The sequence below is a fragment of the Marmota flaviventris genome, chromosome 5, assembly GCF_047511675.1.
Source record: "Marmota flaviventris isolate mMarFla1 chromosome 5, mMarFla1.hap1, whole genome shotgun sequence".
Classification (NCBI taxonomy): Eukaryota; Metazoa; Chordata; class Mammalia; order Rodentia; family Sciuridae; genus Marmota; species Marmota flaviventris.
Genome location: NC_092502.1, coordinates 5,381,200 through 5,392,418, shown reverse-complemented (window position 1 = coordinate 5,392,418; position 11,219 = coordinate 5,381,200). Strand labels below are relative to the sequence as shown.

At 39.9% G+C, this 11,219-nt stretch overlaps 1 pseudogene; it reads left to right on the top strand.

Moving 5' to 3' along the window:
• The first annotated feature begins 5,854 nt into the window (after window positions 1-5,854).
• On the top strand, window positions 5,855-6,788 carry LOC139705852 (olfactory receptor 2T33-like; annotated as a pseudogene).
• The last annotated feature ends 4,431 nt before the right edge of the window (window positions 6,789-11,219 follow it).

The following is an 11,219-nucleotide window of genomic DNA, read 5'->3' as shown; positions in this document are numbered from 1 at the left end:
TGAAAAATTAAACTCCACATTCTCTTTGTCCTGCCAATTTCACTTCTAGGTATAGATGCCCCAAATTTGCATAAATATTTACTGAACACATGCACAAAAGGGTCTGGAGAGCATCATTTCTATTATCACAAAAATGAAAACTGGTCTCTAACATCAACTAACATTGGAACAGAATGAACAGGTAATTTTGCACCAAATCTAATATTTCGGTACCTACTATTATATGGATGAATTTCAGAGATACAATTCTGGAGAAAATAAAAGTAAGACAAATGTCGCACATGCTGTCTGATCCTATTGACATGTACTTCACCTTATTAGGGAAACTGAAGGAAAAGTTAGTGCTTGCATTTTAACAGGAGAGGCAGAGTTCTCAGAGGTGCATTCATTACCCTCCCTGCAGCAACCACCAAGGACATGGCAGGGATTGACCGCCATGGACTGGCTCACCTTGGGGTGAGCAGGAACACAAAGCACCACAATAGGGTGTGGGGGTGCAGGTCTCGGTAGGAGGGCTTGGGAAAGATCAGGAGGCCTGAGCACACAATGTGGGGTGGTGGTGGGAGGGTCACGGTTCCTGCAGTCAGCAGACAGGAACAAGCCTATGAGGGATCTTCTCAGATCCCATGGACAGGGAGGGCACAGGAGGTCAAAGCTAACAGTAACTGGTGTCAGAGTGACAGCCGGGAGTGTGCTGGCTTAGAGCTCTAAGACTTGGCACGTGCCTGGGTTCCTCTGCCCTGACCTGATTACAGAGGGTCTTGTGTTGTGTTGGCCTCTCATGGTCAACAGCCATCCTGGGTGTGATGCTGATGGTTTGTTTCATGCTGATGCTGTAACACTGAACACACCCTCAGTGACTACAACAGTTCAAGTGCATTGCCTTCCTTCTGGAAAACATAAGTAAAAATCAACCTCAGGAGACTAATAGCAGGCTGCCTCCTCCTGGAAGCCCTAGGGCAGAACTGTCCTTTCCCCATCCCACCTTCTGGAGACCACTAGAGCTCTGGCCCCTGGCCCCCTTTCTCCATCCCCATCCATATTGGGAGTATTGGGTAAAAACCTCATTCCGGCATTTCAACCATTCTCTCTAATGCTTCCCTCTCACTTTTAAGCATCCTGTCATTACTTTGGACTCACTTATATAATCTATATTTTAATATCAGCCTATTAGAAGCTTTACTTCTGTCTGCAAACTTTTCTTGGCCTTGTAAACTAACACGCTGACAGATTCGTGCGATTGCTACATGGAAGTCTTTATGAAGCCATTTTCTGCCTACTATGTTGACATTAAGTTAAACTTTGCAATTTTGAATAAATGCAAGGCCAGTGTTTAGCAATACCAAAGCTCAATTGCTAATCCCCCCTCAGCTCTGGATGCCTCGGGCTGTGTTCTCTAGCCACGAGTACTCCATTTCTCACCTCGACAATCTGTACAGCAATTGGTAGCTAAGTTTACTTTGGCATATGCAGTTCACTATAGCAGTATGATTCTTTCATTTCATTCATTTATCTATTCAATGAAATTAAAATTGAAACTACTTCAATAGCTATTTAAAACATATTACAAATATTTCAGCAGAAACAAGAAGATTTGATTTTAAAAGTAGACTGTACCCATGTGCTCTATCAATCACATTCTGCATCTGATTGGGATTGGACACTTTGCTAAAAGTCAACATGTACAGACAGGAAATGTGAGAGCTCTCCCCAGCACTGTTGCTGTTATAGTGGATGTTGTTACCTAGACACAAAAATGCAAACATACAAATAAAATAAAACTCTCTTTCATAAATGCAAATTGGCACCTGTACTATAGCATTGATTCTCTTAAATTTAGTTAAAAAGGGGCAAAAAATTAGCTAAGTTCTACCCTTTGCTTCATTTCATTCCAGTTATAGTTTTTGACAGTGGTTGGTGTCAGTGGTTTAGTTTTTAATCTTCTCTTCTATTGGAATTCAGAAAAGAAATACCAGGATCCTATAACTTCACACATAGATGTGTTTTAAAATCATGACCTTTTCCCAGGACACTTATTTACATTTTCTTTTTACTCCAGAATGAGCCTCTATTATTTTATGACTCATAGCTTTCTGAAGCATACAAAGTAGGTCAGAATCCTGGGAATATTTAAAACACCCCTGAAATCCAACCTCTCTGTCCCCTGAAGTGTCACGTCACGTGGCTCTGGCTAATGAGAGTGCTTCCAGCCCCTGTGGGTATAGGTCACACTCCCTGTCGCTGTGCATGGTCACTGATATACTCCAGCTGGACACAGCAGCAGCAAGTCACTCCTGCAGCACGAGGAGACTGCAACCATGCTTCTCACAGAGGACGCAGATGCAGCCTGCTGCAGTGAGTGTCCCCTCACATGGGTAAGGGATGCCAATCCTAGCACTTCATGCTCAACAAGTTTGAGCAAATCCTCTGTTCCCTGTTGTGCTTGTTATCCCCGGAGAGCTGCAGTGTATGCCTAGCTGCTGCTCACCAGCTGGATTCTTTAACAGCCCGATTCCCTCAAATAAAAGGTCTGTATGATATTATTTGTTACAGAAGATCATCTCAGTACACTGGGTAAGAAACTTAACATCTTAATATCAAATTTTGGCAATGAGTCTGAAAAAAAGGATAGAAAAGAAAATTACAGGCACTTATTTAAATTTCCCATGATTACCCAAAAGCTTTTTAAAAAGGAAGAAAGGGCAGGGGAATGCTGTGCTCCTCACAGCATTGCAAAGACATGGGGAAAACAACCGTTTTCACATCACTCTAAGAAAAAGCTGTGGAAGCAGATGGAAATGTGGGTAAGAAATCTCCAAACCCATGAAGTCAGAGGGAAGAAAAAAAAAAGAAATCTTTGTTTTCCAGGATAATACATTTTCCCAACCCTGGGATTTGAGCTTCCTTTCCTCCTTTTAATGGCATGTTGTATTTTATTTGTTGTATTTTATTTACTCTTTTAGCAACACTTTGCATCCATGATCATTGTTCTAGAAATGAATCCCAAATAATTCTATTTGCATAGCTTTGCAAGTATTTTTGACTAGTGTCAACTTACTTAGTTTGTGTAATATAAATATATAGATAGTGAATTTTAGTAAAGTCAAGCATTATCATTTCTTACAAAAATAACTAACTGGGAATTATTTTACTATTTGGAGAATTCATTTGCTCTTTCTTTGAATTTAAATGCTATGTAATGCTGAGTGGAAAATTACATTTGTAATGGCAAATCACATTTATATACCCATTCTACCTTCAAAAAGTATATACAAATACCTATTTCCTTTGAAAAGTTAAGTGTTAGTGATTTTTAATTTAAAATGATTTAAACACAAGCAGAAACTTTGTAATGAATTGAAAAGTCATGGGAGTTGTTGAATTTAGTCTCTAAAAACTCATAAACCTCCCTTGCATGACTTAAGCAAAAGGATTACTGAAGTTGTCCTATTTCATGTGACATCTTATCACTTTATGAAAGAAAAAGCTGTAATTTCTGCTGTCAAATGTCCATTAAAAATCACATAAATGCTCAGGAAAGTTCATGGAAGTGCAAGGCGGCCACTGATGTGTACAGAAATAAGCAAAGTGTGCTGTGCACAGCCAGTGGGGCACTAGTGACCCTCGAGAAGGAGGGACTCTGACACACCAAGCAACACCCATGCACCGGAGTCAAGGTCATGGACAGCATGTAGTGCAAACAGACAAGGACAGGAGTGACTTCCTCCAGGTGCACTTCCTAGAGTCACCGATTTATAGAGGGAGAGAGAATGGAGGCTGCTAGTGGCCTGGGAGAAGCATGGGGAGTTCTCTCTAATGGTGCATGGTTTCATTTTGGGGAGATGAAAAGGGTTTTCAAGGTAGACACTGGTGAGAATTGTACCGATATGTGAATATACTTAATGTCACTGTTCACTTAAAGATGCTTACAGTGTAAAAAATTAAAGGAACTTGCCCAACATCCTAGAGTTACTGAATTACATAATGATTTCTAAACAGGTCTAAAGCTTAGTCCGTCTTTAACACTGAGAAGTTGGAGTAGGGAAGAATGGGTGTTAGAGTCTGTAAACAAGTCAAAAATAACACCTGGCATTTTGCCAGGGGAATGTTAGAGTTCGTAAACAAGTCTGGAAGGTGCCTGGCAAAATGCCAGAGGGAGTGGTTTGAGAAGTAACAAAAACAAGCCATTAAGTGTGGAGATTCCTTATTGGTTGACTGATGTATCTAGTTTATGCTAATTAGATAAGCTGTGTGGAATGTATAAATACTGCTCCTGTCCTGCAATAAACGGCTCCTACTCCTGCTGTATCAATCAACACAAGTCGTTCGTCACCCCCCACCCCCCCCCCCGCCCGTTATTTTGCTGCAGCCAGACTGCGGCAAATGGGTGAGGGTTTCCTCCAGTCTTGGGAAGGCAGTGAGAGCCATGGCCAGGGTTTTCATTTGGTCACCAGGCACACAGATCATGCTTCAGAGATTCAGGGGTGTGCAGAGCACAGAGGTTGGCAGGTGAAGACATATTTGACAAAGAAGTATGTCCACAGGGTGGAGCAATCCAAGGCAGGATGCTCTCCAGCCATGACTAGCATTTGGACTTAGGGTAGATCTTGGCACTCCCTAAGAGCTGCACACCTTCTGCCATGTGAGTATGATGAAGCAGGCAGCATCCCTGAGGACAGACTAGTAGCCATAGCTGTACAGTTCTGGGCTTCTTCATCCAGTTCTAGCAGGAGAAGATCAAAGACAAAAATTGATTTAAAGATTTTGGTTCTATGGGGAATGAGGAAGAAATTAATGTTTCTGCACACATTTGTAATAAAGAACCAGATTTTTTCCTTACCCAGTGAATAGTGCATCTTTAAATCAATACAAAGCACTGTTGAAGGATTAATGAGAGAGTGAATTGAACAATAGAGCTCCACACGAACTAAAAAACTCAAATAACACTGATTACCTTAAGTTTAAAACTGTGGAAGTTACTAAGGTACTACCAACTTCACATGAAGTTATGCTTCTGTCTGCAGACGCTGTCTTCCTGCCTTCCAGATCTGAGAAGATAAGCCCTCCAGTTTTAGAAAAGGCTTTCCAGATTCAGTCAGCGTCAGGGAAAACATCATGATTTTGGAAGTTTAACCAATTTTCACGTGTTTCAGATTTGGAATCTTCATTATTAAGTACATAATTTTTTGAAAGTAAGATAAGGACAATTCATCTCTAAGATATTGATCATGCAGGACACGACTAAAGCATCAATATGAATGACACATGTACACCATTTCCTGCTCACCCATTTATTTGGGCACCAAGTAACTAAAAAGTCTCTCTTGTATGTCAGTTGCAACTTCTCAAGAATTAGGATTTGGTATGCCAATTAATCAACACTCAACCTAGGAGGCATTTATCATGTGAAACTTCAAAATGACAAAAAAAAAAAAAAAAAAAAAAAAACCTTTAAGTTAATTTTATCTTGATTTAAACACGCTTAAAAAATAGATGAAGCCAGGCGTGGTGGCACATGCCTGTAATCCCAGCAGCTTGGAAGACTGAGACAGAAGAGTTGCAAGTTAAAAAACAGCTTTAGCTATGGTGAGGCACTAAGGAACTCAGTGAGACCATGTTTCAAAATAAAATACAAAACAGGGCTGGGGATGTGGCTCAGTGGCCAAGCACCACTGAGTTCAATCCAGAGCACCAAAAATAAAAACAAGAAGAAAAATGAGAGATGAAAGATTTGAAATAGGTTTCATTATTACACATGTGATTATTTAGAAGGATATAAATAACAAGGGGCATTTAAAAAATTAATCTCTCTCCTATGTTTCCAGTGACAGTGTCTCTTCTGTTGTTTGAAATCATGGAAAGTGGGAACACCAGTTCCGACTTCATTCTCCTAGGTCTCTTGGGCCACTCCAGAGCCCAACAGTTTCTCTTTGGGATGGTTCTGACAATAGCTTTTACGGCTCTAGTGGGCAATGCTCTCATGATTCTCCTGATTCAGTGGGACCTCTGGCTCCACACGCCCATGTACTTCCTCCTGAGCCAACTGTCCCTCATGGACGCCATGCTGATTTCCACCACTGTGCCTGAAATGGCTGCTGACTACTTGACTGGAATCAAGTCCATCTCCCTTGCTGGCTGTGGCTTGCAGATCTTCTTCCTTCTCATTCTGGGTGGTGGGGAGTGCTTCCTCTTAGCAGCCATGTCCTATGACTGCTATGTGGCTGTATGCCACCCTCTGCGCTATCCCATGCTCATGAACTGGCCACTGTGTCTGAGGATGACTATGGGGTCCGGGGTCCTGGTTCCTGGGAGCAGCTGACGGGCTGATGCAGGCAGTTGTTGCCCTTAGCTTCCCGTTTTGCAAGAGATGAGAGATAGACCATTTCTTCTGTGAGGCCCCTACACTGGTGCGCTTGGCTTGTGCTGACACGTCTGTCTTTGAGAATGTCATGTACATCTGCTGTGTGTGGATGCTCCTGGTGCCCTTCTGCCTCATCCTGACCTCCTACAGTCTCATCCTGGCTGCTGTCCTCCACATGCGCTCCACAGAAGCCCGCAAGAAGGCCTTTGCCACCTGCTCCTCACACGTGGCTGGGGTGGGGCTCTTTTATGGAGCTGCCATTTTTATCTACAAGAGACCCAAATCCTACAGGTCAGCTCACCATGATAAGATGGTGTCAGCCTTCTATAGCATTCTCACCCCTATGCTGAACCCCCTCATTTACAGCTTGAGGAACAGTGAGGTCAAGGGCACCCTGAGAAAGTGTGTGGCCAGTGTGTGGCCTTGAGGCTTTATTAACAATACACTGCATTGCCCCAGATTTTGTGGTTGGGCAGAGTGACTGGTGGGATTTTTAGAAGGGTAATTACAGGGACCCCTCCTTATGAATTACAGACACAATCCACATTGCCCAGGGGATACCTGGAACCACTGATGCTCTCTTTGAAAACATTGTTGACCTTAGCTGAACACTGAGTGCTGTGGCCATAACTTTTGCAACTTGAGGTTCAAGAGCAAAAGTAGCATGCTTTTCTTTTTCCTTCTTTGCAGTTTCACATGTATATTTACTCTTAGCAAAGATCTCTGCAACCTCTGCCTATAATTCTTTTCTCATTAAGTGGAGAGGTTCATCTTTTCAGGTCAGACTGGAGCATTGCTGTGCCAGATTCTATACTTATGGAATATGTATTTCTGGATTTTTTAAGTTTAAGTTTTCAGTTTGTTATTGATTGCAGGTAACCAAGTCTATGGTGCACAAAACCAGAGATAAGGGAGAACAATTGGATTCCCTTGGATCTGCCCCCCACATTTTACTTATCAATAAACCTGCATGTTTTAATGAAATGTTACTCAAAAAGTGAATTCACTATTCCAGCAATTTTGGGATTATTATCTATGTTTCAACTGAGATATACTTTTTAAGAAGGAGGAGGCTCACAACCCAGCCTTTTCTTTCAAGAAATTTCAAAAAATACTAGCCTAAGACTCCACACTGTTATCAAGAAAGGCTACATGCTCCAGCCTCCCAAGTCCCTCCACCACCAGTGAAGCACCCTCAAGAACGACCATGGGTCTGCTGTTTATCCCATTGTTTAGTTTGGCCTGTTCTATTCTTGTCCTTGGAACCCCATGATGAATAGTCCTACATCCTGTGTTTTTCTCTCAGTTCAAAGACTCCTCTGCAACTCTGCTCTCACCAGTTCTTCACCCCATTTAATTCCTTCAGGTCTTCTATTGTCTAAAATGTCACAGTATGTTACCCCATGCGTTTTGGAGGATGTCTGGACTATGTTCAGTTTGGATCTATGGAAATTAAAGTTATTTGTGGGATCAAAATTTGTTGTTGTTGTTTTTAATAACTATTATTTAGGTAGATGGATGGTGAACTTTTTCTTGACTTGTTTGCTGAAACAGAATGTTAATATGACATTTCCACCACCACAGTGCTCAATATTCTTTTGCATCCATTGTTATCAGACTTTATTTTTTAGAACTTCTAGTGAGTGTCTTGGTAACTTATTTTGTTTTTAGCTTGGCTTCCCCTGATTGCTGTGAAACTTCTATATTTTTGTATTATTTTACTGTCTGATTTTTTTTTAATTTTGTAAAATGGATGTTTTTATTCTTGGAAAGAAATAATAAAGCATGTAGTCTCCCCAATGAGCCCAACTTGGTAGTTCATTCATGGACCATATATGACATTTAAAATGCTATATTAAATTTAGTATAAAAGAAAAAAAATGAAATTATATATTCAGTTGTTTGTTGTGTATTTTCAAACACTCACTTTAATTCAATGGCTGAAGATGAACTGTTTTTACTAATTGTGTATTTGTGTAATATATCTTCATCCTCTTTCATTTTACTTTAAACAATAAAACTTACATGTTTGGTTATACTATGCATTTTGTTTTGTTCAGTATTTTTATGTTGTGCTAGGATTAAAACCCAATGCCTCATGCATCTTAGGCAAGCACTCTACCACTGTACCACAACCCCAGCAATAGAGTAAACCCTTTAACAGAGTCTTCCATTTCCATTGGAAGAATGATGACATTGAGAATCTGAAGTTTCATAGAAACATTTTATGCTAAATTATAAAATATTAGATAAAAATGATAAAAATAGGATTTCAAAAATGATGTTTCAGGTGGTCAGACTATATGTTTTATCTTTAACTGGTGAATTTTTATAAATCAATAATAATTTTCACCAAGACATGTGGCAAGCTTGCAAAGGTCTTAATTTTAAAATAAAATAATGAAACATATTTATGTGTTGTGAAAATGTCTAGATATTATTTGTATAAAAGTCAAAGGAAAAAAATAATTAGTACAAATTCAACTCCAAGACAATCAAAATAAAATATTGAGATGAACTATTTTGTTTTTTACTTTGACTTATTTTGTTCTCATCTGAATTACTTCTTTCACAACTTTTTATTTTCTTGAGTAACATTTAGTCCAAATTTTGTTTTCCACTTTAAAATAACATATTTTAGAGCAAGGTATTTCTAAGACACTCTATCCTCTGTAACTTTCAGATCTTTCTTGACACATGGATATTGCTAAAATACAGGCCAAAAGACTGGATTGCATTCCCAGGAAAGAGAGAATTCATTTACAAGTACCATCTCATTTATTGTTGGAAATCTGCCTCCTTTCAATGAATCATATCCTGGTAATAACAGTGCACTAGCCCTGCAGGAAGTTTGCTTCAGGGATCCAATATCCTGGGATTTGAGAATCATCTGCATTGAGCTAATAAGAAGAGAAAATGTCTTGTCACCCCATCCTACTGAACATGCTGCTGTCGAGACTTCCTAAGCCTGATGGTAAGGTGCTCTAGGACTTTGGATGGGTGCCTCTCATTTTACACAAGCAACAGTGCCTTTTATACAAGTACAGAGTAGTCCAGGGTGAGAGCCTGGGAGCTCCAGGTCCTGCACAGTGGCTGCTCAGGAGGCAGGTCAGGTTAGCCTGAGTGCTGGAAAGAGGTAGTGTTCCCTAAAGCTTACATTGCTGTCAATTTTTTTTTCATATTTTTAAGGCCTGTGCATAATTTTAAAATCAAGAATTAAAGTATCTTGATCTCATCCAATAATCTCTTAACTTTCCTTTTACTCTTTGCAAACACATTTTTTAAAATTTGCAAAACATAGCTGTTACTTCTGTCAAATAACATGACCATTGTAACTGTCACTATGGGTTCCCTGGTAACAATTTCATAGTTCTATAACAGTTCTCATTTTCTATTGAAAAGGAACTTAAAGAATTGACAACTTCAGTGTACTCAAGGTGTTTTTCCTTCCTTTAGGTTATTTCCAGGTACAACGTTAGCTCTACATTTTCACCCCATGTTAATGAATAAATTATATTTTTAAAATTATCTCAGTGTAGTTGATAATAAGCTATTCCAACAGGCAGTGCATAGTACCAGGAGAAACTGAAGTCTGAATGTTTGTGCATATACACAGTAATTGTATTAAACCTGTCAATTTCTACAGAGACTACATATTTTCTATGCTTAAATTAAATATTGATTTCATTTTATCAGGTTGAAATTAGGCAAAAAATATTGATGGGGAATTCAGAAACAGTGAGAGATGCTCAGGTTCAGCTCTGGGTTAGATGAATGCAGTGAATCCTCTCACTTAAACCTGTGCACCTAACTCTGGGAGTTTTTGAGTAGATGAGAGCAATGGTTTCTATGATGAAGTGAGAGCTGACTAGGAAACAGTAACAGATTAATCACTCTGTCTTCACTCCTGTGTTTTCCTTATGACTTTGGGGTACAGTTTCTATCCACATTTTAAAACACTGACTGCAGACAGGTGTGCCTATCCCTCAGGACCTGTCACTGCCATAGTAGAAACCAGTAATAATGTCATGCACAAGCCCACCTGATTGCCCTCAACCCACTCCTGTGGAATGGGGGTTCACTGGAACACACTGACGGGTTGGCTAGTGATTAAAACTACAAGGGGGACAGAGCCACTGCTTCCCATGGGTTAGGTCAGCATTCCTATAGTCAAAGAGTTTTCACTTGTGGTAAATTAATAAAGTATTTCTCACCTACTTCTATGTGCAATAAGGTTGTTTGGGGCACTGCATCTGCTGATAATGACTATCACAGTGGTGTGCCCTACTTGAATTAACTTGTCAGTTGCCAGAAAGCTTATCCTTGGAGCAGCATAAACCTTGGAAAGTACATTATTTATTTCATGTTATTTGATTTATTCAGTACATGCACCTTGACACTGTTGTAATTGCAATGAAACCTGGGAATGGGGAAACCTAGGAGGACTCTCTCAGGCCTGCATTCTGGAGTCATGTTCTCTAGTTTAAGAACAAACATTTCCCTTTGATTTTTCAGGAAACAAACAAACAAAAAAAAAACATTTTCTAAATACTCTCTTTCTACATCTGCAATTCTAAAATGTAAGCACAGTCTGCTGTATTTATCTGGTATCACATTAGATAAGATGATCCTTGACCAAGTGGGGCTTAGGGCGATATTTGCTACAGCTGTCATCTTCCATGTTGGAAGCAAGCTACTATTCTGTCCCTGGATGACCTAGTGAAGGGTGCTTTATGGTAAATTCTGTGACTGATTGAAGAAAACTACCCTATTCAGGACAAATCTAAGTATTGCTCATCAAGATATGTGACTTGCGCCTTCGGTGGAAAGATTGCAGCTTTTCTCATTCTGGGGAGCC